Below are 26,421 nucleotides of genomic sequence, written 5' to 3'. Positions count from 1 at the left end.
TGTGGCTGGTCTTGAACACCTGATCCTCCTTCTTTTATCTCCCAGATGCTGGGATTACAGGCATGTGCCACCAGGCTCATCTTAAATATATTTTAAATAAAAACCTTGGGATACAAAACTCAGGAATCAAATTAAAATCAGTATAAACAGAAGAGAATTTTTCATAAAGTTTCAGAGAGAACTCCTGGCCCTGGTAGTGATTTTAAACCATGGCCCCAAATTCTCTCATAGTCTTACTTTCAAAAGATGGACCTTCATTCTCTTTCCTTGAGAATGGGTGGACTTAATGACTTACTGTAATACACAGGAGCGTGATGCTGTATTTGGGGACTTGACTAGCTTGCTATGGCTCTTGTCCAGCTTCTATCTGGGCATCTTAGTCAGTGGATACTTACTGTTCTCCAATGCTGGAGCTGGAGATGTGAGGCCACGGGTCTGCAGGCTTGGTTTCTTCTGAAGGCTAGGAAAGAGGATCCATACTGTGCCTCTTCCTAGACTTTGACTTTTTCTGAACATCTGTGAGTCTTCTTTGAAGATGCATCCCTTAGAGTTCTGCCTTCATCTTAGTGCAGTGCTCCCTGTGTGTCTGTCTTTGTGTCCTAATTCCCCTCTGCAGGAGGATGTAAGTCCAAGATTAGAATCAACCCTAGTCTTTTTTTTTTTTTTTTTTTTTTTGGTTTTTCGAGACAGGGTTTCTCTGTGTAGCTTTGCGCCTTTCCTGGAACTCACTTGGTATCCCAGGCTGGTCTCAAACTCATAGAGATCCGCCTGCCTCTGCCTCCCGAGTGCTGGGATTAAAGGCGTGCACCACCACCGCCTGGCTAAAAATACATTTACTGCTTGGTCCGTTCGGGGATTGAACCTGTGACCTTGGCGTTATTAGCACCACGCTCTAACCAACTGAGCTAACTGGCCACATTCAACCCTAGTCTTATCACCAGGAAACTTGCACACCAGGCTGTGTTCTTTAGACTCTAAACTCAAGCAAATGGGAGTTCACTGGTGGACTTTAACAGAGACTTGATAATTAATTAACTAATCAATTCATTTTTGAGACCAGGTTTTTACTATCTTACCCAGGGTGGTCTTGAACTCCTGGATTCCAGTGATCCTCTTGCCTCAGTCTCCGAAGTGCTGGGGCTACAGTAGGGGCATAGCACCTGGCTAGGAGCAAGGCATTTAGATCATGAGATCTATATTAGCACATCAGCCTGATGCTTTCAGCCAGTGGTAGACATAGCAGAAATAGGGACCCATTCCAGCCTCAAACTCAGAAGTGCAGGAAGAGGCTAAGAAAATATTTTGAAAGACAAGACTGGTTCCAAAGCTAAATAATGAAAATCACAAGATCCACACACCAGAAGAAAATTCTAAAAGCTGTCAAGTTAAGTGGGCACTGAGGAGCTGCTTCCAACAGGAAGGGACTGGGGCTGGATTTGTGTCTTCATAGTTAGGGTTTGTTGTTGTTGTTGTTGTTGGTTGTGTTTTTCGAGACAGGGTTTCTCTGAGTAGTTTTGGTGTCAGTCCTGGATCTTGCTCTGTAGACCAGGCTGGCCTTGAACTCACAGAGATCCTCCTGGCTCTGCCTCCCGAGTGCTGGGATCAAAGGCATGCAGCACTGCCGCCCGGCCATAGTTAGGTTTTAATAGCTGCTTAGGGCAGAGAGACGGCACCACAGGAATGGGTACAGGCAGAAGGCTGCAGATGGCTTCCTGGGCCATTTATCTGACTGTGCAGCTCTCCATGGACACAAGGTTAGGGCACTGGAAAGCTGCAGACAAATAGCCCATTCTTCCCCAAATTCAAACGTGGAGACCTTTCAAAGACTTCCTTCCACCCCAGGTTTAGGCTGTATTTGCCACTACCAGCAAAGTCACATACATGTTTATTGGGCTGTTACTGTGTGCCAGGCATCATGGACCAGGTGTAAGGATTGAATTTTTTTTTTACGTGTATGGAGAGAGAGAGAGAGAGAGAGAGAGAGAGAGAGAGAGAGAGAGAGAGGGAGAGAGAGAGAGAGAGAATGTACATGAGGATGCAGATGGCAAAGGACAACATCGGGTGTCATTTTTAGGGCACTGACCACATTTCTTTGAGACAGTTCCTCATTGTCCTTGAACTTGTCAAGTAGTCTGGGCTGGCTGGTCAACAGCCCCTGTCTCCACCTACTCAGCTCTAAGATGACAAGGGTGCTCCCTAATGCCCAGATTTTGTGCACAGACTCTGGGGATCAAATCCAAGTCCCTGTGCTTGAGAGCCCTCAGAAAGGAAGTGGGGGGGGAGGGGAAGGCATTTAACTCATCTCAACTGAGCACCTTAGTTGCTTACCAAAAGCAGAGATGGGTGAAAGGTGGGACATTTGATTATGGTGCACAAGGCAGGGACCACAGGGCTAGGTGCATCTGCAACTTTGTATTAGGTAAGCAGCTGGCAAGGTTAGCTTCAGGGAATGGAGCAGGGTGTGAAAGGGCTGGCCTGGGGCACATGACTCCCAGGAGACAGGTGTCAGTAGTGTAGGGCTGGAAGCTCTGTTCCCGGGGGTGTGAAGCTGTCCTGAAGAGGACCAGACCACCTGCACGAGGCATTGTCTGCCTAGTAGAGGACACTGCTTTGAAGGGACAGAAGCCTCCTGAAATGGATTATTCTCTGAGTTATAAATACAGTCAGCTCTCTGTATCCATGGATTTTACAGTTGCAGATTTAACCAACTGTGACTGGAAAATACTAGGAAGAAAAATCGCCTCTGTCCTGGGAGTGGTCATGGACACACTTTCCCTTGTCTTTATTCCCTAAGCAGTAGAGTGAGGATGACTCTGTAAAAGGCATTTGCATTGCATTAGGCACCATTTAGTGATCTGGAGAGGATGTACTCGGGAGGGTGTGGGTAGGTTATATGCAAATACTAAGCTGTTTTATATAAGGGACTTAAATGCATATTTTGTTATTCATGTGGGTTCTGGAACCAATACCCTGGAACACTAAGGGACAGACTGGATGCAGTTGACAACAGAGCTTCGCAACCGTGTAGCTTAGCTCTGGAAGTCCCTGATGTTGGGTGAGGGGCAGGGGTGACCTTCACTCTGGGAGATTTTCATTCTTATATTGTCCATTTTTATTAGCTACTGACTCCATGAGGCTACAGAGCACAGGAACTGTGTCTAGTCTAATTGTGATAAATTAGGAAAAAAAAGGTACATTAGAGAAGTGGAAGGCTTGGTGCTGACTGGAGAGAGAGAGAGAGAGAGAGAGAGAGAGAGAGAGAGAGAGAGAGAGAGAGAGAGAGAGAGAGAGAAAATGCAACCATTTAAGAGAAAGAGGCCATGAATTTTAGAGAGAGCAGAGGGGATTGTAAGGGGGGTGGGTTGAAGGAAGGACAAGGAAGGGTGAATGATGTAGTTATATTATAATTTCAAAAACTAAAAAAGCAAAAGAGTGGATCACTGAATTTAAAATATTGATTATGTGCTATAATGGTTAACCTCACTGCCAACTTGATAGGATTTAGAATCACCATAGAAACATGCCTCTGGGGTTGGGGATTTAGCTCAGTGGTAGAGCGCTTGCCTAGCAAGCTCAAGGCCCTGGGTTTGATCCTCAGCTCCAAAAAAAAAAAAAAAAAAAAAAAAAAAAACCAACAAAAAACATGCCTCTGGATTTTTCAGAAAGGCTTACTGAGGTAGGAAGACCTATTCTGAGTGTGGGTGGCCATGTCATGGGCTAGGACCCTGGACTGAAGAAAGAGGCACAACTCCTCAAATGAATGTCACCCCTCTTCTCCTTTCTCTTTATTTGCACGAGGTCTGCTGTCCCATAGGTTAGCCTTGAATGCCTGAGTGTCTTGCTTCTGGCTCCAGGGTACTCAGATTACAGGGACATGTGCCACCGTGTTTGGCTCTTGTTTAATTTTAAAAGGAAATGTAGCTTGGTTGGCAAAATGCTTTCCTGGTGTGCATGAAGACCTGGGTTGGGTTTCCAGAGCCACATAAACTAGATGGGGTGGTGCCTGCCTGTATTCCCTGCACCCGGGAGGTAGAGGCAAGAGCATCCAAAGTTTAAAGTCATCTTCTGCTACACAGCAAGCTTGAGTCCAGCCTGAGATATGAGACGGATAAAAACAAAAAGGTACCAGAAAAAGAAGCGGACATATGTGGCCTCTGCTAGAGACATCTTTAGTTGGCACAACTGAGTGGGGGTTCCACCGGAATCTTGGGTAGAGCCTGTGTGCTGCCCAGCACCCTGCAGATACAGGAAGACTTCCGTAGGAAGGTCCTAAATACCAGTCCTAAATACCAATGTGTCAAGGCAGAGAGATGCTGGCCTAGAAAGGGCCTTAGGCCTTGGCTATCCCTGGTCAGAGGTCAGGAGGGAGGCTCAGGATGCTGACACAGTGGGACACCTATCCCCCTTCTCTATCCACGCTTGGTCAGCAGTGACTCATGGCCCTTCCCCTACACTCCTGGGTCTGTTTGAATGCATCACAGTGGAGAGAACACAAGGCCATCATTCCCAGCTGTGAGTCACATGCTTGTTGCCCCAGGTGTGGACCTGCTGGAGAGAGACTGTCTGGAGGAAGAGTCTTGTGTCTGGGGGAAGAGAATGGAGGTTATTAGGTGGTATTTCTTGTTTTGCCCAGATCTAGGGGACCCCTAAAAGACCACGGAGAGAGAATTCCTTATATAAAAGCAAAGAGCCTTTATTTTCAAGCTCAGAGCTTGGGCTTTCTGTCCCATGCAGCAGTGAGAGCAGAGAGCCTGGAGCCCAGGCAGGGTGGAGTTTTTATCATAGCAGAGGTTGAGGAGAGGGGATTTCCAGGGTTTAGGACCCTGATTGGCTGACATTTGTCTTGAGGTATAGGGAATGTTTAGAATGTCCGGTATTTTCTCTTAGATGCAGGCCCCACTGGGTGGGGTCAGCTTATGGCTTTTCCTGGGTCCAGATGTTGCTTGTCAGAAGCTGTGTCTGGGTCTCTAAGCCTGTCATGGCAGCTGTGTAGTCAAGCTGTTTTGGGGCGCCCCCTCCCCAGTTATCTTCCACTTTTACCTTGACCATCTACTTTTTTCTCGTTCTTAAACTCTCTGAAACTGTCCTGCATTCTCCTGGAGCTGCTCACCCACCCTGCCAGAATGGCTCCCTGAAGGAGGAAGCGGATGGAAGCTAGTAGGCTTTTCCCAGAGGGAACAAGAGCTAAGCCCTTACTTCTGAATTTTGTGTAAAAATCCAGGTCAGGAGTGAGCGGCCCAAGTGATGTCTATGCAGATCGGTTCCTTCAGCTCCCAAGTGGATTTCACTGAGTGCTAATTATAACTCCATCTCTGGAAGGCAGACTCCCTCCAGAGTCCTTGCACTTAAACCTATTATGAATGGTGGCGGCAGAGGCTTTAAAAAGCAGATGGCCAAGGCTCAGAGGATGACCAGGGATCTCCAGAGCGGGAGAAAGAGCCCAGGCCCTCAATCCCACAGCCTTTGTCTGAAGCCTAGTGTCTCCTAGCTCAGCTCTGTGACTTCCATTAAAGGAAGGCAACAATAAAGTGCACAGTGGATGATATTCAGAGCTGCTGTCCACTCCCTCTGAGGGGCCAGTCCCAAGGACTGATGGGTATGAGAGGGTGGGTCTTTCCAGATGGCTGGCTCCATAGGGAAAAGGCTCCTGAGTACAACGTGATGATTAGGAGGAGGTGTATCAGTTGCTTACAGGAAACATTTTCAGGCTTGTAACTTTGTGGTAGTTTATTGGGCTTTATCTAGAGGGAGCCTCCTTGTTCCCAAGAGAAAGATTCCAGCCCACTATTTGGATGACTGCTTTGCTCTTGTGCTAGGGACCAAACCTCGGACCTTTCCTGCTTAGGCAAACATCCTTCCACACGGAGCTAACCCCAGTGCTTCCCTATTTGGCTGTAATTTGCCTAGCGTCTATTCTGCAAATGTGACCAATTCTACACTAGGCACTTTGTTATATTATCTCACTTAAGCCAAATGCCATGCGTGAATCTCAGTTTTCCATATGGGGGTCAGGAGCAGAGAGACTGAGATGATAGATTAGTGAACATACACATAAACACACACTTAGGACCCCCCCTGCTGGTGTGGGTGGGAAACGTAACACTGGTGCTGTGTGGCTGGTGCTGGAATGTGAAGTGAGGAACTAGCTGGCCTAGTCTCCAGGTCTACTGTGCAGTGGCACACTGCAGATGAGGTGACTCCACGGTGACTCAAGCACTTTGTCCACGGTGACTCAAACACTTTGTCTACGGTGACTTCAGCGCTTTGTCCACGGTGACTCAAGCACTTTATGGTGCCCATAGAGGCACCACAGGCTATGACCTTGAGTCAGGGAGCCCATGGAAGACTTCCCAAATCTACCAGACGTTTGATTAAAATGCAAATGCTGGCAGCCAGGAGCACCCAGGGACGTTGCCATCCTAAGTCAGGAAAGAGACAGTTTACCAGCTGCTGGCTTTAGGAAACAAACTCATTTCTCCTCCTGCACCCTTAGATCTAAAACTTTCCTAGACTCTGTGGGGCTCCCTGCTTAGAAGTGAGAACAAACAAACAAACAAACAAACAAACAAACAAACTACCTCCCTCCCTTCCTCCCTCCCAGGTGTCATGTGTCCCAGGCTAGCCCCAACTCTCTGTGTAGCTGAGGATGACCTTGCTGTTTTGATCCTCCAGCCCTTAGCTCCCAAGTGCTGGGAGTACAGTCATATGTCACCATGACCTTTGCCAGGGCTTTGTGCCTGCCAGGCAAAGCACTCTACCAACCAAATAATTCCAGTCCTACATTTTTTCCTTCAACAGAGGAAAACAAGAGCACAGAGGAAGGAGGGTTTCCATCTGCGGAGCCGGACATTTCCCACAAGAGGTTATATTTGTGCTGGGGTTAGAGTGATCACACACTTTGTCAGCTGACAGAACGGTGGAGAAACACATTCCAGCCCCGGGGAGGTATGACTCAATTGCTGGCTACGTGAGAATGTGCAGCTTATCTCCCGACTCCAGGACACACTGGCTGTCTTAAGGGCAGGCAGGCTGTGGTAGGAAGAGCGGGGTGGTCCTTGGAAAGCTAGTTGGTACAGTCTCTCATAAAATAATGTTTAAAAAGTCTTAGGCCGGGCGGTGGTGGCACACGCCTTTAATCCCAGCACTCGGGAGGCAGAGCCAGGCGGATCTCTGTTAGTTCAAGGCCAGCCTGGGCTACCAAGTGAGTTCCAGGAAAGGCGCAAAGCTACACAGAGAAAACCTGTCTCGAAAAACCAAAAAAAAAAAAAAAAAAAAAAAAGTCTAACATTTTCTCCCCAGGGCCCAGAAGCTCACAAAGTAAAATCACACAAAAGTCCCTCCTGTACTTTAATTTTTTTTATTATTTTTATTCATGTTGGGGGGGGGTCAAGGATATCATCCCTGAGAGGTCATTTTGTGACGCTGTGAAAGTGAAGCCTAAGCTTCAGTGGAGACCCCAGGATGTTGGAGATGCCAGGACCATGGGGACATTCACCAAGGAAAGCTGTAGGTGTAGAGTAGGGCTACCTGAGGCCTAAGAGAGAAACTGTACGTGCTACAGGTGTCAGGGATGGAGGGTTGGGGTGGCTACAGGTGTCAGGGATGGAGGGTTGGGGTGGCCACAGGTGTCAGGGATGGAGGGTTGGGGTGGCCACAGGTGGCAGGGATGGAGGATTGGGGTGGCCACAGGTGGCAGAGATGGAGGATTGGGGTGGCTACAGGTGTCAGGGATGGAGGGTTGGGGTGGCCACAGGTGGCAGGGATGGAGGATTGGGGTGGTCCAAGTCTTTTGGGGCCCCGTTGATTACAAGTCCCAGTGGCTAAACATGCAGCTGCAGGATGCTTTTCTCTGCTGGATTTTTGTTTTCGGTTTGGTTACTCCTTGCTATACCCCAAATTCTTCCAATTTGAAATGGGAACGTTTATTCTTTGTCACTATATGTTGGAACTATGTAACTTGATTTTGTAGAAGCTCACAGTTAAGAGATTTTGAAGTCAGCTGGGCAGTGGTGGTACATGCCTTTAATTCCAGCACTCAGGAAGCGGAGCCAGGCAGATCTCTGAGTTAGAGGCCTGTCTGCTCTATAGAATGAGTTCCAGGACATCCAGAAACCCTGTTTCAAAAAAAAAAATCAGTGAGAGAGAGAGAGAGAGAGAGAGAGAGAGAGAGAGAGAGAGAGAGAGAGATTGATTGATTTTGAATTTATTGTTTTTGAGACACAGTTTCTCTGTGTAGCCCTGGATGTCCTGGAACTTGCACTGTAGAACTTGCATTGTAGACCAGGCTGGCCTTGAACTCAGAGATCCACCTGTCTCTGTCTCCCAAGTGCTGGGACAAAAGGCATGGGTCACCACACCTGGTTGAGATTTTGGTCTTTTAAAGTGTTGGAATTTTTAAAGACTGTGGGAATTTTAAAAACTGGATTGTACTTTATATTATCAAATGAACATGAGACTTTAGTGTTGATGGAATGTCATGCCAACAGTTCCCAAATAAACACACTCAGGTTTATATTAATTACAAATGCTCCACCAATAGCTCAGGCTTGTCACTAGCTAACTCTTACCTTTAAATTAACTCATATTTTTTATCTACCCTCTGCCACATGGCTCAAGGCTTGTTGCCTCATTTTCTACATGTCCTGCTTCCTCTGCATCTGCTGGCATCTCCTCTGGCTCTGCCCTTCTTCTTCCCAGCATTCTTAGTTTGACTTCCCTGCTTAAATTTATCCTGTTCAGCTATTGGTCAGTCAGCTTTTATATTAATCACAGTGACATATCTTTACAGTGTACAAAAGGATTATTCCATAGCATTTCCCTCTTTTTGTCTAATGAAAAAGGAAGGTTTTAACTTTAACATAGTAAAACCATATATAACAAAACAGTTACTAAGTAAGAATTATAGTTAAAACATCCAGCCCATTTGTATTTGGCAAATTTAGAGAAACTACTCTATTATTTATCTTATCTAAAGTCTAAAGTTTTACACCTAAATACCTTTTATCATAACTAAGGAAAACTTTAACTATGATTATTTAGTCTTCAACTCCATTAAAGACCCCAGAAGGGTGAAATGTGACCTAATGATAGGGACATCAGGCCACCTGGTTCTTTCTGTGACATTGGGGCCTCAGGTGACCTGGACAGTCACCCTAGGTTCTTCTGTGACATTGGGGCATCCAACTATGGTCTACAGGCCTACTATATCTGATAGACATTTCTGAGAAACAAGGAAATTTGAAGGACTGTCCTACCTTGACTTGGTAAAGTTTGGCAGTCACTTTCTTTTATGTCCTGCTCATCCAATTTGGACACCATACTGTCATCAGTTGAGATAAGGGCAGTTTCTTGCTCAGTGGCTAACTTTTGTCATAAAGAAAGTAAACTCCATATGGAGTTTCTTTGATACCCATTATCTTCTCTGAAGTAGATTGGTGCTGCCAGTAACAGACATGTCTCATTGTCATAAAAAAATCTTGTTATTAAAACATATTAAATGCCATATTCTGCAGATCTCTGAAGTGTTTAAAGACCACTTGTCTATCTAAAATATATCTATGTTTGAAAACATACCTAACATGACTACAAGTTTGATTGTAATAAATGACTAACTACTAACCTGCTTTTCTTTATTATCCTAAATAGTTTGTAATAATAACTTTCAAGGACCAGAAATTTATATTACATTATTAAATTAGCTGCATAGGTATAATACCTTAAACAAGAGTAGAAATGCAGGCACAGTAGGTTTTAACAAAAATAACCTCAGATTTGTATCAATATATAAAAATACCTTAAACAAGAGTAGAAACATATGTACAGTATAACAAAAATAACCTCAAATTTGTATCAATATACAAAAATCCATACCAATGTAAAATATTTAAGACTAGTAGTTGCTTTTTTGGTTTAAAAGTAGATTCAATAATCTACCCTTTTATCCTGTCATTTCTATATCCCCCTTTTTTCTTTTTAGAAAGAGATCCTTGAAACTAATCTCCTTTGTTCAGCTCTCTTTTTGAGCATTATCAAAAACAATTTGTAACCAACCCCCCTTAAATCTCCATAATCCATCTTTTGGGAATGTGGGTGCTGTTCTCTAGATTACTCCCTGTTGTTTGGGTGTGCCAGTAATCTTTGGAGGAACTTTGAGAAAATCAGGATAATTGTTAGATCTTGACTGGAGTATTCTATGAGGCTAGATCATCTCAGCCAGCAGCCTTGAAGCTATTCTGAATGATGGATCATCTAGGCCATCCATTTTCATTGGTATCTGGTCCACTTGCTCTGAAAATACATAAACTTTTAAAGGTAACATACATATCTACATAATACAAGTATAGACTGTGCATTGTACATAAGTCAGCCAAAGATAATTTTTTGTTTTATGTTTGAGCAGATAAAATATACATCGCATGTCTTGTAATTCTTCTTGGTTTATTCCTTTATATTTGTAGCCTGGGTTTCAGAGGCTCTTCCTTGATCAAACCTGGTCATCTTTAACCTTGAATGAATTCACAGCCTCTCATTTTCTGTGGAAATAAAAGCATAACCTCTTCCCAAAGTCACATATTTTTTTACTTAAACTTTGAAGTCAAAGCCAACTTTTGATAGCACATGCCTTTAATTTCAGCACTTGAGAGGCAGAGGCAGGTGGATCTCTGAATTCAAGGCCAGCCTGGTCTACAAAGTGAGTTCCAAGACAGCCAGGGCTGTTGTACAAAGAAACCCTGTCTTGAAAAAATTTTTTTTCTTTTAAGTCAAGATATTTTAAAAATATATAGATTGATTTAATCTGGTACCTTTTATAATCCAGTGTCTCAGCAGCCAAAAAAAAAAAAAAATTAAAGCAACACAATAACATATAAGATCCAGACTCTCTGTGTATTCCCCATCCTTATGTGGCTTTTTTCTTTTATATTACTTTACTCCTTTTTAAGGAATTTATTTTATTATTTTAAAACTATATATTTCTTTTTTTATGATCCTTTTTCTTTTCTCTCCCAAGCCTATGTACATATTTAAACACACTGCAATCCATTTAGAGTTTTTTTGTTTTCTGTCTGAATCTATCTTTATTGCATATCTGTAATCCTTTTCTGTCTGCATGAGCAAAACCCCAAAACCACCGTGCTGGTGGAGCTCACACTGGCAGAGCTCGAGCTGGAAGCTCAAGCCCACAGGCGGCAGCTGGGAGAGGCCTCTCTGTATTATGTCCTGTGTGAGGGACTGTGGGAACCTGCCAGGCTGCTTAGCTCATGGTATGAGGGCGGCTGGAGCCTGCAGGCAGCGGCCAGGAGACACATCTCTGTACCACACCCAACATGAGAGACACAAGACTAGAAAGCCACTCTTGGTTCCATTTCTGCATGTCTAGAACCCTTTCCCAAGCTCTCTCAAGTTTTATGTGGATGTAGTTGCCCCATGCCAGGTGTCACTTTAGGACAAGGGGTAGAAAGTTATGGCTTAAAAGCAATATGTTTGTGTGTCAGGTTGATGGGGTGGAGTTGTGATGGTTAGTTTTAATTTTCAACTTCAGAAAATCTGGAATCCCCTGAGCAGGGCATCTCAGGGAGGGATTGTTTAGATCAGGTTGGCTTATGGCCATGTCTGTGGCCATGTCTGTATTTCCTAATTGTGGTGGGAAGACCCATCAGCTGAGGATAGGGCTTATCTCCTGGTTGGGATGCAGAACTGCATAAAAATGAAGAAAGCGGGGCTGGAGAGATGGCTCAGAGGTTAAGAGCATTGCTTTCTCTTCCAAAGGTCCTGAGTTCAATTCCCAGCAACCACATGGTGGTTCACAACCATCTGTAATGAGATCTGGTGCTCTCTTCTGGCCTGCAGGGATACATGCAGACAGAACACTGTATACACAATAAATAAATAAATCTTAAAAAAAAAATGGAGAAAGCGATAAACATATGCAGGCACCTGCTAATTCACTGCTTTCTGTTCTTGACTGTGGATGTAAATAACCAGCTGCTTCAGTTCCTACGGTTTTGACTTCCCCACAACCATAGACTGTAACCTGAGATTGTGAGCCAAAGACACCCAGTACTCACTCTTAAGTTGCTTTTGTCAGGGTATTTTATCACAGCAAAAGGAAGTGAAACCAAGACATAGCCCAGGCTGGCCTCAGACTCACTGTGGATCTTAGGAAGGTCTTGAACTCCCGATCTTCTTGCCTCTCCCTCCTGAGTACTGGCTGAACAATACAATTTTACTTTTTTTTCTATAAGGATATATTTTTTAGGGTAAGGATCATATTAAACTGATAGAGAAACTCTACATGTTTTTTTAAAAAAAGAGGGATATTCTTTTGATTCAGTCTGTGGGAGCCGGTTTTCGGGTTCCTTGTGGCTTTACCCAGCAGGTCCGAATGGAGGATGATTAGGGCCATGGGCCTGAGTGCAGGTGTCTGAGATGGTCTGCACTTGGCTGTGCTGGGGGAGGAGGTCTTTTGCTCCACCCCTTGGCGTCTCTATAAAAACCCTGGGGCAGGGACAGTCGGGGCCGTTGGAATAGGTTCCAGGCCCTCTCGAGGCTATCCTTTATTTTCTGTTTATCTCCACACTCTAAATCCTTCTATCTAATATTTCCTGCTGCTCACACTCAAGAAAACTCTGGGGAGCTGTGGGGTTGGTGGGTAAACGCCCCACATCAGTCAAAAGGTATTTGTTGAGCTTTCTGTGTGACAGGTGTTGTCCTTGCTACTGCTTGTCTATTCTGAAAGATGTGGCCCTCTCAGGACCATGTTTCCTTTCGTTACTTTTTCTAGAGATGGGAGTCCATAGGTTTTTCTATAGCAGACATTCTAAAAAAGCAAGAGAGAGCAGTGGAGAAGGGTGGTGAGGGGTGGTGGGAGGGTCTAAACCAGCAGCCGGGGAGCAGCACAGATAAGAATCAGATCAGTGAGCTGCTTCATTGTTGTTTCTCAGAGACATTGGGGATACAGTGTTTACAATGTGCCTCTTTCAACACCGAATGGATGACAGCTGCATCAGCAGCCATACTGGGTGGAGAAGGCTTCAGAAGGAAGCTGCCGTAGTCTGCCAGGACTACCGTGACAAAATGACACAAACTGAGTCACTGAAACAGCAGAAGTTTCAGCACTGTTTTTAAGGCTGAAAGTCTGGCCCCAAACTGAATAAGGAGCTGAGGGTGACCTTGAACTTCTGAACTTCATGCCTCCACTGCCCATGTGCTTGATTTTGGGAATGTACCACTGTGCTGTGTTTATGCAATGCTGGGAATTGAACTCAGGGCTTTATGTATGCTAGCACTCTGTCAATGGATCTACATTTATGGACCCCAAACTTCTTTATTTAAATAGTGTGTGTGTGTGTGTGTGTGTGTGTGTGTGTGTGTGTGTGTCTGTAGATCAGAGGGCAGTTGTGGAAGTCAGTTCTTTCTCTTTCCTTCTATTATGTGGGTCCTGAGGATTGAACTCAGGATGTCAGCCTTGGTGGCAAGAACCTTTATTAACTGCTGAGCTGTCTCACTGGTCCACCAAAGTTTTTTTTAATAATATTTTTTATTTTTTAAAAGTTATTCAATGTATATTGATCATATTCATCCACCACTACCTTCTTTCAACTTCCCCTGGTACCCCACCCCATATTTCTCTCTCTCTCTCTCTCTCTCTCTCTCTCTCTCTCTCTCTCTCTCACACACACACACACACACACACACACACACACACACACTCTTCACAAAATGAATGGCATCAAGAGAAGTGGAGAGGGGAGACTAACATGAACTGAATATTTGCTATTAGCCATGTGTTAAGAAATTTATCAGTTATTTAAATGTCATACACGCTGGGCAGTGGTGGCACATGACTTTAATCCCAGCATTTTAGATGCCTGCCTGGCCTACAGAGTGAGTTCCAGGACAGCCAGGGCTACACAGAGAAAACTTGTTTAAAAACAAACAAACCAACCAACAAACAACAACAAAACAAACATAAAACCCACAAAACAAAAAAACTCATACATCTCTTCTGATTTAAATATCATGCCCATTTATCTCCAGTGAAATGATCAACTATCCTAAAGCTAGAGAGCTGGCATCCAAGGAAAACTAGGATCAGGACTCAGTCATTCTAGTAATGTTGTGGGTATTCTATAGTCAGATTCAGAGTGTGAGTGTGAGTGTATGTACATGTGGAAGCTGGAGGTCAGTGCTCACTGTCTGTCTTTGTTGCTGTCCACCTTATTTCTTGAGACCAGGTGTCTCACTGAATTTGGAACTCATTGATCCAGTTTGGCTGGGTGGGTGGTGAGCTCTAGCGATACTCCAGTCTGTGCTTCCACAGTACCAGGATGGCAAGTACATGCCACTACACTTGATTTTCTTTGGGTTCTAGGGGTATCTGAACTCAGGGCCTCATGCTTGTAACACAAACACTTTACTGACTGAGTCATTTCCTCTGACCCCTAGAATAATTTTCTGTCTTCAAGTTTCCTGTTCTAAACTGAGTGAGGTGGCAGAGGCCTGTAGTCTTAGCATTTGAGAGGTAGGGGCAGGTGAATCACAAGTTCAAGACCACCCTGGGCTCCATAGTGAGACTATGTTTCAAAACAAGCAGGGCCTGAGGTTATAGTTTAATTGGTTGAGAACTTGCCTAGCATACATGAGACCCTGGTTTCAATCTCTAGCATTGTATTAACTGGGTGTGGGGATGACTGCCTATAACCCCAACACTTGGGAGGTAGGGGGCGGGTAGATCAGAAGTTCAAGCTCATCCTCAGCTACTTGGTAAGTTCAAGGCCGATCTGGGCTACTGGAGATCCTGTTTCAAAACAAAAATAATTGAACAGAAATAGGGCTGTAGCATGAATCTTAAAAGTTCTTATTAATAAAATCAAACCTGAGCCAGGTATTGGGGTGAACTGGAAGATCAGAGAACCAGAACAAGCCACAGCTACCTCACCTCACCGGATCCTCAGTTGGTCTTGTTTCCTCAGACTGGAAACCTCTGAGTCCTCATCCAGAATGGGTCTCAGCTGAGCTGTTGCTCAAAAGCCTGAATGCTTAACCAGGCCAAATGCCTCTAGTTTCTGGTCCTCACGCCTTATATACCTTTCTGCTTTCTACCATCACTCCCTGGGATTAAAGGCTCACTTTCTGAGATTAAAGGCGTGAGTCACCATGCTTGGCTGTATCCTTGAACACATGGATTTCTGCCTCTGGAATGCTAGGATTTAAGGCGTGTGCTACCACTGCCTATCCTCTATGTTTAATATTGTGGCTGTTCTGTCTCTGACCCCAGGTAAGTTTATTAGGGTGCACAATATTTTGGGGAACACAATACCACCACATAGGGCAAACAAATAAGACAACAAAACCACATTAGCAGTTCTTTGGGGGAACTGTCACCTGTATTGGTGTTGGAGGCATGGCATATGATGGAGGCCTAGAGGGAGAATGAAGTCAAGGATGAATTTGGAGCACATTTAGGAGCAACACCGAGTATCCCTGAGGTCAGGAAATCAGAATGCCATCAGAGTGCAGGAAGACTCATCAGGGCTGTCACTTTCTCACCCCTGCAAACCATGTCTCCCCAATAGCTCTATCACAGTCATCCAGGCACCCATGAAAGTGAGCATATCTGCAAATTAGGGTCTTTGCTGACAGAGTTGACGTAAGACAATATCCTACTCAATGAAGATGGGGGTATTCTACTACAGTCAATGTTTTTATAGGAAAATAGATCTGGGGAGGAGACTGCCATGTAAAAACACAGATTCGGAAGGAAGACACAGACTTAGAAGGAAGAAGGATAAACAAAGATGGAGGCAGGGACAGGATCCCGGTTTCAAGACACTTAGGGACGCCTGGGGCTTCCAGAAGTTAGAGGAACTCAGGAAGGGCTCACCATTGGAAACTGAGGAGTGGGCATGTCCCAGCCAGCATATTGACATCGTGTTTTCAGCCTCAGGAGCTGTAAGACAATACTTTTATTTTAAGCCAGCAGGTTGTGGTGCTTTATTAAGTAGCTATAGGGAATGAGGAGACCCAATTATGACTCTGCTGTTCTATGGTGGCCTCTGGAGCAGCCCCAGGAACTACCTGGGAGGATGAGGATGAGGGATCATGTGAGCCCAGAACTTTGAGGACAGCCTGGGAACTATAGCATGATCTCAACTAACAACAACAACAACAGGCTTTTATGTACACATGGATACAACTTCACCACTTATTGGATTCAGGTGCTTAAAAATAAATAACCCATGAAGTTGGAAGTGGACATTGTGGTGGTGGGGGGTCAGGAAGGTGTTGAAGAGGGGAGAGGAATGGGTACAATAATCAAAAGACATTGGATACATGTATGAGATTAAAAAATATTTAAAATAATGCTAAAGAGCCAACGATATGGTTCAGTGGTAAAGGTGCTTGTCAGCAAGCCTGATGACTCGTGGTCAAGCCCTGGGACCCACATGGAGGAAGGAGAGCACCGACTCCTGTAGATTGTCCTCTGACTTTCACATGCACACAGCAGCACTGTCACACGCTCCCCCACTTGTGTGTGAGTGCACACACACAGACATACAGTAAATAAGTAAATGCGAAAGAAAATAATAATGACAGAAATACTGCTTTGTGGATAAGGCAGCTTATATATTGTATGAGGACAAGCATTTGTGAATAAATGACAATAACAAATGCAAAAAAGAAGACGATTTCTACAACCCTGTCTTTTAAAATATCTGTCTGGGAGAATAGGCAGCTCAGCAAATAGGGAAGCCTCAGTGTGACAAAGAGCTAATGGCTAGTTCAACTAGCGACGTGGATAGTACTAGCATGTGCCAGTCTTGGGTCTTGGGGTCCAGTGAGGTACCTCATTCTCAAGACAGTATTGGAGATAAATTCTAACCAGAGAACAGGGGCCGAAGAATCAACACGGTTACCTTCAGAGTCTCAGTACTAGCTAGGGCTTTCAAATGCGTGACTTTTTTTTTTTTTTTTTTTTTTTTAAATGTATCATTATCCCAACACCTTGGCGCCCCCTGTGTCCTTGTCATCTAGGTTTTCAGATAATCAAGGAGAGGGTAAAGTCTGGTAGAGCACAGTTGCCGGGATCTGTTCAGATTGGCCAAGCATTTGTTTAGATTGTTTAGGCTTCTGCTGTGGTGAGCTGGTGACCAGAGCATACTGGTTGTTAAATGTTTGGGATTCCATATGGTTTGAGTGAGGCTGAGAAGAAAGAATGGGGCAGAGCTTATTCAGAGCATCCCAGTGTGTGCTAGACATAAATAGTGTGCTAACCTCAGGGTCTTATAAACAACTTCTGGCCTCTTGAAATAGAGCGTGTGGAATTCCTGGCTGTGGAGATCACCGGAGGGAATGTTTATTTATGACGGTTCCCTCCCTGTGGAGGGGTATCTATGGTATGACACCCTGTCCCTCTTCTCTTGGAGGAATATTGTCATATGTGACCACTGGATTCAGGGTAAAGGGGCGCATGGGTTTAGTTCTGCCCCTTTAATCACATAATCACATAATAACTTTTCACATTTGTTTGTTTGTTCATATTTAGTATTTTTTTTTGTGTGTGTGCATGTGGTTGCACATTCCCGAGTGCTTGAACTAATTTTTCAGAGTGTGTGTGTAGAGGTCTGAGGACAAGTGTCAGTTCTGTCCTTCCAGTGCGAGTCCTGGGGACTGTAAAATTCAGGTTTCCAGACTTGGCAGTAGGTCCCTTTACCTACTCAGTTGTCTCACTGCCCTCTGGTGTTCAGTTTTAAAACCACTCACCCACTGGTCCGAAACACGTTCTGCATTTCCAAGTATCGGTGATACAGGTAATACTGTCATCCTGACTGCCCCTGCTTCCACATCTTCTCTCTTAACTGGTTCAGAGTTTGCACTGTGAAGAAGGGTACTGTTTGTTGTGGTCCTTCAAAACCTCAACAGAAAGAAGAAAGATAGCATTGGTAACCAGTCTTTTGTTTGTTTTTTAGGTTTCTTTCTCCCCCCCCCCTCCCCCTGCCAGATAGGGTTTCTCTGTGTAGCCTTGGCTGTCTTGGAACTTGCTCTGTAGACCAGGCTGTTCTTGGAACTCACAGAGATCCGACTACCTCTGCCTCCTGAGTGCTGGGATTGAAGGTGTGCGCCATCACTGCCCAGCTTTCACTGATCTTTTCGTCAGTGACTGTGAGCTGGGATTACAGTTTTCTAGCAAACTGATACATCTGGTCAGGGATGAGGTGACTGTACACAACCTGGAATGGTGTAGACTCGGAAGATACTGGATTCCCAGTGATAATCTTTGGTTGAAAAGAGAATGGCTTCCCCTGGTTCCCAGGTGGCCAGGACAATGAAAATGCATTTGAACTGAATGTTGAAGTAAAGTATACAAGACTTTTGCACTTAGAGAGCTGAAACATGGTGGGATGAAAGAAGTATGGAGGAGATGAATTTGCCAAGTATTTTTTAAGTGGATTTGTGGGCAAAGTCATCAGGAATGGCTTCCAGGCTACTGGTTTGGATGGAAGAGTGGTAATGCCAGACTTCAACACTTCTGTCTCTCTCTCACACATGGTGTGGGGGAGTATGAAAGCCAGAAGAGAGGAAGGTTATGAAAGTGGAGGCCTGCTCAAGATGGGAAAGTCCTAGGACTCTCAGAGGACCTCCCCCTCCTTGCTCTGTGTATGTCTTACAGAGACATGGATGAGCTCAAGTCCTCTCACACAGAGAGTTTTTGGATCATCAGGGTAGTCTGAGCATTATTTCTTTTAATCTATATTAACCAGCCTCAGACAAGAAACACTGTCCAGCCTCTGTAAGTCTGGCCATGACCACAGAGTCCTGTAAACTTGGAGCTGTTGGGAGCTTTAAGGAGGACAGTGATACTGTCAGGCTAAAGTGGCTGAAAGTGAATTTGAGAGAAATGAGAGAGGGCCAGGGTGATCCGTTAGGCAACTAATTACATTAGCTAACACAATTCTGCTGGAAAGGCAATGATGATTTAAACACACGAGAGCTCTGCCCTCAGCTGAAGTAACAAGATGAAGGAAATGAGGAGATGGACTTATCAGGTCTTGCTCAGTAATTAGATTTGTGGGCCGAAGTCATCAAGACTAGAGTCTGGATTTCTAGTTTGAATAAAAAGGCAGTAATGTCAGCCACTCTAATAGACAATGGGTTTGAGGAAGGATGTAGTGAATTTCAGTAGAATTCTTTTTAGATTTATTTATTTTATATGTATGGGTATTTAGCTTGTATGTATGTGTACCATATGAATACCTGATGCCCGTGGAGGTCAGGGGCAGAAGAGGACATTGGGTCACCTGGAACTGGGGTTATGGATAGTTGTGAGCTGCCATGTGCATGCTGGGAACTGAACTCGGGTCCTCTGTAAGAGCAGTAAGTGCTCTTTACACATGAGTCACCTTTCTAGCTCATGCATTTCATTTATTATAGAATAATTTGGGAGACCCAAATACACAGGCCCAGGAAATAGTTCAGCTTTTGTGAAGCACGGGAAATGCTACGTTATGGAAAGACATACACTAATGAAAAATCATAAGAATTAAGGGCAAGAGGTGGTGGAAACATGTTTTTCTAGACACAACATGGGCAGTTGCACATATGAACTCACATTGATTGTGACAGCATGCATGTAACACCCGCCCAAGCTCCAGCCAGCCAGAATCCCAGCAGAGAGGTGGTGAGGTGGGCGTGTAACCCCATCACCAGTTGAGGAGTTATTGGCATCTGATAACTGCTGGGAGAGCAAGAGTCAGTTTTCTTTAATGTTGTGACCTCTGGTAGGTCAACCACACACCAGGGCAGGCCCCGTTCTCAAGAGAGGCTGGGTAACACATGGAGGAAAGAGAGAGAAAGAAACCTCAAAACTGGGTGTTCCTACCAAGATGAGAAGGTGGAGAGGGTGGTTATGGGAGAAGTTGGGAGGGGAGTGAGTGTATTCAAAATACATGATAAGAAATTCTCGAAGAATTAATATACATGTTGTAAAGTTATTGTAAAATTGAAACTAAGACTCTGAATGAATCCTGGTACCAGGGCTGGTTTGGATAGCATGGTACCCAATGCTACAAGCTCCACACTGGGGAATCTGATCCAGAGAGGGAGAGGATCAAAGAGGCTTTTTCTAGAAAGGTATTTCCATAGGAAGGAAGGGTAGGAACTGCCTGTACAAAAACCCGAGGTCTAAGGGACGCTGATGAGGAAGGAGTAGCCAAGGAGGTCAGTGTGGGTAGAGACAGAGAAAAGGAATGTGCTATTGGGATGGAGAGGGACATAGAGCAACCTAATTCCTGTGTCTCATATAGGAGGTGATTGGAAATGCTAACCACACCAACAGTCAACACTTGGTCTTTGGAGGGGTAGGTTCCACTTCTGTGGAGTTTGGTGATTTTTGTAAAAATATATTTATAACCCGTGCTTGTCCTCCCATATGCTTTAGGTCACCTCCAGATAACTTGTAAAACCTAGTACAGTGTCATTATGCTAGAAATAGCTGTCATGGTATATTGTTCAGGGAATAATGACAAGAACATGCTTGTGCAATATCCAGAACAGGCACAATGCTTTCCCTAACATTTTGACCATTGATTACTAGAATATATCTGTGTGGAACACAGATACACAGTATTGCACACACACACACACACACACACACACACACACACACACACACATCACCTAACACTATTGAAAATATGCCTTTGGTTCTCAAAAAAGCATTATTCCTCTTTTCCCAAATGTCTTTAGTATCTATGAAAACAACACAGGCTAGCTGGAATTAAGCAACACAGGATAAAAAACCCACAAAGAAAGTATGCCATCTGAAGTCCCTACTGCAGTTATGGGAGTTGATGAGTGAGTGTTCTGTTTTATATAAATCTCTCAGTGTGAACATGACTGTAAATTTCCATAGTCATATTGTACAAGCGATTCTGTCATTGACTTTCTTACTCAGAAAGATGTGTCATTTTCCCAAAACTATTAGTCTGTATCATATTTAATGGCTGCAAATAGTGATGGTGGTGGTGGTGGTGGTGGTGGTGTGTGTGTGTGTGCGTGCGTGCGTGCGTGCGTGTGTGTGTGTGTGTGTGTGTGTGTGTGTGTGCTATCACTTACTTAACCCATCTTCATTTCTGCCTTTTCATTCTTATGAATAACTCACTGACTCAGAGATGAGCTGTGGGCCAGGAGCACAGAGGAACTGGTGTTGACAGCCTACTTTCCCCAGGCAGAAAGGAAGGAATTGCTCCCCCCTTGGGGTGTCTAGCTAGCTGCTACTCTGAATTTTCACGACCTTAGGGAAATCACCATCCACAACAAAGAACCTTGTTAGACATGTGATTTGTTTGTGTAAAAGGAATTCAGTCTGGAAGTTACTCATCTTGAAGGGAGCTTCACTGGAAAAGGGACTGTGTTTCTCAGGTTTTTTAGAGGGTGGTGGGGGGCGTGGGGGGGTGGAGGGGGGCGCTGCTGAAGGGTGCAGTTTGGGAAAGCTCCAAGGGTAACCTAACCACAGAGAGGACACCAGGTCATGGCCTCCTTCCCCACTGCATTCCACCCTGCACAGGTTACCTGGTGCATCATCCAAGACATGTGTTCCCTTCAGCGTGTCAGGATGGCTCTAGTGATGAAATGCGGGTCCCTATGTGACTCTTCTGTTGTAAACCAGATTGACAGGTGACAGGCTACAGTGAAGAAAGTCTTGGGTCACATTATTCCCACCTTTCAAGTTCTGCCTAGTGAACCTCTTAGCAAGCAAGCAAAAGGGGTTGACATATCTGTCTGTATCAGGGTGCAGTTCTCATAATGAGCTAAGTGGACAGCCTTTATCATTGTTACATTTTTTTTTACTATTAAAAGAAGATACATATTAATGAGACCCTGTCAAAGAATCCAGACAGTGCTAATTGGACTCAATGAGTTATTACAAAAAATTAAAAATGTGGAATTGGGAGAAGATATATTGTACACAGGGCAGGAGGATTTGGGGGCAGATGGGGTTGATATAATCAAAATATGTTGTATACATGTATGAAATTCGCAAAGAATAAATAAATAACATTAAAGTGAATCCCAAGCCAGGCAGCGGTGGCACACGCCTTTAATCAGCACTTGGGAGGCAGAGCCAGGCAGATCTCTGTGAGTTCGAGGCCAGCCTGGTCTACAGAGCAAGATCCAGGACAGGAACCAAAATTACATGGAGAAACCCTGTCTCTAAAAACCAAAACCAAACCAAACCAAACCAAACCAAACCAAACCAAACCAAACCAAAATAAAAAACAAAAAAACAAAAACAAAAACAAAAAACAAAAAACAAATCCCAAAAGGCTTCAGTCTAGCTCAAAATATCTAGCTCAAAAGATTTGGTAGCAAGTAGAGGCCCCAAGAAAGGAGGCTTCTTGGTGAGAATTACATATTGTCAGAGAACTGGAGGGCCAGGGAATTGGTTTTTCTCAATTAAAAAATGTTCTAAAATGACCTATGTTGCCATAGCATTGATCTGCTGTTTCAGGTTCTACTGGAAGTTCCGAATCCCCTTGGGAGGGTGTTGCTGACACATTCGCCATCCAGAGTGTAGACAGAGTCTCTGCATAGGCAGAGGATTCTTCTCTAGCCGAAATGATTTCCCAACTGTCTCCTTAAAGTGGTGGGAGGAAAAAAAGCCCAGTTTGATAGCCCAAGCAGAGTGTCGGTGGTGGGAGGAAGTGAAGTTCTGTTTCCATGGGAACAGTCAAGAGTTCTCGAGTGGATTTAAAAAATAATAAGTTGAATGTGAGAACTGAGACCATCCATATCCACGTGGCTTAAGCACTGGGCTTAACCTGGTTTCACTAATTATTGCAGGAAATTCTGGCCAAGTGAGAGGGCTGTAAACCAAGAAGCAGGTTCAGGGTTGCGTCTCAGATCCGTGCAAGCTAGTTATCTGAGCAAACTGATGTCTCCTCTGGACAAACAGCTGTCATGTAGAGAATTTCCTCAACAAATAGCTGACTTACCAAGACCAGGCTGCAGGCACTTCCCTTCTTCCTGTGCCAATACCAAATCTCAGACTTTGTATAACCCTGACTTGTTTCCCACCTTAAAAAAACTACCAAGAGCCCTTGTGTGTAGACCTGCAAATCCCAGGAAGTCTGTCAGTGACTTTCTTCTTCTGAGATTCTGAAGTCTATTAAGGTAGTATTAAAAAAAAACTTCCAGGATTAAAAAATATTATTATTATTATTACTAGTACTACCGCTATTGTTATTGTGTACGTGAGTGGGCACGCACTCCTGACATAGTGCACATGGGGACCACAAAGGATAACTTTAGGGAGCGAGTTTATTCCTTCCACTGTGGGTTCCAAGGACTGAGCTCAGGTTGTCAGCTTATAGTCCAAGTACTTTTCCCCACTGAGCCGCCACCTCATCACCTCAGTGAAAAGTTTAATTCCCCCAGTTGTGAGTAGCACCAATGAAGTAATAAGTTGGAGATGGTAAAAAAACAAAAACAAAAACAAAAAAACCTTTGCCATTTTGTGGCTGCTGCTTAGTCCACAGGATGATGTCAGTTGCTGTACAGAAGATTTTCATTTTCTTAAGGTCAGATTTATTAATTGATGATTTTAATGCCTAGTTAAGGGTGTTCTGTTCAGAAAGTCTTTTCCTGTGAAGATGAGCTCAAGGATTTCCCCCCACATTGTCTACAATGGTGATATATTATGTAACAAATAAAGCTTGCCTGAGGACCAAAGAACAGAGGCAGTCACTAGATAACAGAAAGAGAAGAGGAGGCTGTGGAAAACACTTGTAATCCTAGCACTCAGGAGGCGGAGATCCTTCGGCATCTCAGTGAGTTGAAAGCAACCCTGGATAAAAAAGGCACTTGTGCCGGGCGGTGGTGGCACACGCCTTTAATCCCAGCACTCGGGAGGCAGAGCCAGGCGGATCTCTGTGAGTTCGAGGCCAGCCTGGACTACCAAGTGAGTCCCAGGAAAGGCGAAAGCTACACAGAGAAACCCTGTCTCAAAAAACCAAAAAAAAAAAAAAAAAAAAAAAAAGGCACTTGCTTGTGCGGGAGCTGTAAGAGAGGAGCCTACTACCCACCATTTAGAACAAGGTTTTGGACAAAAACAGGAGTTGGTGGTGCCAATTGTGGTGGCACACATGAAAAGCAGGAGAGGGAAGGCCCCAGAAGCCAAAGGATGGGATAACTATATATCAAAACCAAACAGAGTGAGCTTCCCTTCATAAAGTGTAGGCAACAACCCCAAAAGTCCAGCTATATAAACACAGACCCCAAGGAGGACACCATCAGCTCAAGTTATATTGTCAATCTCACCAGGGCTCTAGCGCCGTAGCCATGAAAGGAGGCACAGAAGTACCAAAGGCATGCATATCCTTGGATTATCTGGATTTGAAGAGGCCCGGAGGACCACTGCGCAGAGTTGTGCTCAGAGGCACCACCAAGATGTCTCTCAATGAGCGTATTGCTCAATTGCGGAAAAACAGACTGCCACAGCCGATGGCAGGCAACGTCCGGGCCTCGAAGAGGCGGCAGCAGCAGCTGGGCAGTGCCAGAAACAGAAGACTGGTCCTGCAGATGGACAGGAGACCCTCTGTCCAGGCAGCGTTAAATCCTAGGCAGGGCTTCGAGGGGCACCCGGGTGAGAGGAGCATCCAAGTCCGTTTAGGAGGTCCCATGGGTGCCCATGCCAGGGGAGCGAAAGGAGGAAGAGGCGCAGCCATCGCCAAGAAAGATGTGCCCCAAGGAGGAGGACTAGGTGGGGGACCTGCCGCCAGGGCCCCGCCCGGGGGCGGGATGCCACCCCCAGGTCGGGCCGTGTTTGGTCGTGGAAGAGGGGCTTTTGGAGGCCGAGGACGTGGCGGTGGATGGGGACGCGGCCGACGGAGAGGTGCCCTCGCTCGCCCCGGACTGACCAAGGAGCAGCTGGACGCCGAACTGGATGCATACATGTCCCAAACCAAGGCGGCCCTGGATGCTGAATTGGATGCCTACATGGCAGAGGCGGCTCCTGAGACCTGTGCCTGTAGCCCGCCTCTTGGACTCTTGTACAAGTCACCACATCTCTGCCAAAATCACCAGGAGGAAACAGGAGGAGAAACCGGAAGGCTGCTGGGAGGAACTGTCACAACTGGCCCGTTTCTTTGATGTAATGCTTGACGGTACATGTTGTATACGCTCACAATAAATGGTTTTTCTTGCATTTTGGTTGTGGACTACTTTTGTTACTCTCCTCCCCCTAAAAAAATGAAAATATGTCGGTTGGGGTGTGGGGTCGGGGTTTTGGGGGTTGGGGTTGTGTGGGGCAGAAATGTGGTGATATACTGTGTATCAATAAAAGTTTGGCCGAGGATCAGAGGACACAGCCAGGCAGTGGATTAAACTTTTGTTAATCTCCAACCCATAAATAAACAAACAAACAAACAAACAAATAAATAAATAAATAATAAATAAATGTGTGTGTGTGAGTTGGTTGGGGAGTGGGTTCGGGTTTGGGATGGTGGGGTTGGCGGTGGGGCAGAAATGTGGTGATATACTGTATATCAATAAAAGCTTCGCCGAGGCTCAGCAGACACAGCTAGCCAGTGGAATAATCTTTTGTTACTCTCCTCCCCATAAATAAATAAATAAATAAATAAATAAATAAATAAATGTGTGTGTGTGTGTGTGTGTGTGTGTGTGTGTGTGTTTGTGTTCCTGTGTGTTGGTTGGGGAGTGGGTTCGGGGTTGGGTTGGGTGGGGTTGGCGGTGGGGCAGAAATGTGGTGGTATCCTGTGTATCAATTAGAGCTTGTTCCAGGATGAGTGGACACAGCCAGCCAGTATATTAAACGTAGGGGCCAGGTGGTATGGCACACGCCTTTCCTTCTAGCGCTGGAGAGTGGGTTCGAAGCCACCCTGGACCACAGGGGATGGTCTCAGTGTAGGAGAGTAACAGCGCCCCAGGGTGGTGGCACACCCTTAATCCTAGTCCTTGGGCGTCACGTGATCACCACGCCCAGCTCGAAGGAGGAAGTGACGTGGCCCAGAAGGGTATAAAAGGCGGGAGGAGACAGGAACTCCAGGCCTTTAGGACTGAGGACTCCCAGGCGTCGAGTCGGAGGACTGGTGCAGTAGGTGAGAAGTGGCTGGGGCTTGGTCCTCTATCTCTCTGACCCTTGGGTGTTCACCCCAGATATCTGGCCCCGGGTTCTTATTAAGACCAGTTAGCATCGGAGCGCCCTCTTTGATCGGACTTTTGGGGCACCGGTTCCCGAGAAAGCCGCCAAAGCCGCTCGCCTGTGCGGGTGCTGCAGGAGGCCGGACTCTCCACCCACCCTCCTGGGACTTTGCTTTGGACACCAGGCGGCAGCGGGGTTGGCAGTGCCAGCTTTGGTGGCACAGACGAAAGGCAGGAGAGGGCCGGCCGCTCTAGAGAGCC

General features: G+C 45.2%; 1 non-coding gene and 1 pseudogene across 1 annotated transcript; one reads left to right on the top strand and one right to left on the bottom strand.

Annotated features, from left to right (window-relative positions):
* Positions 1-841: 841 nt before the first annotated feature.
* Positions 842-915, bottom strand: Trnai-aau (transfer RNA isoleucine (anticodon AAU)). Its single transcript has one exon. It is a non-coding gene; the product is annotated as a tRNA-Ile (tRNA).
* Positions 916-24,050: 23,135 nt separating this feature from the next.
* LOC143272628 (chromatin target of PRMT1 protein pseudogene) lies at positions 24,051-26,415 on the top strand (annotated as a pseudogene).
* Positions 26,416-26,421: the final 6 nt, after the last annotated feature.

Source organism: Peromyscus maniculatus, chromosome 4 (assembly GCF_049852395.1).
Source record: "Peromyscus maniculatus bairdii isolate BWxNUB_F1_BW_parent chromosome 4, HU_Pman_BW_mat_3.1, whole genome shotgun sequence".
NCBI lineage: Eukaryota > Metazoa > Chordata > Mammalia > Rodentia > Cricetidae > Peromyscus > Peromyscus maniculatus.
The sequence above is the reverse complement of the archived record's forward strand: the minus strand, read 5'-3'. Positions and strand labels throughout refer to the sequence as shown.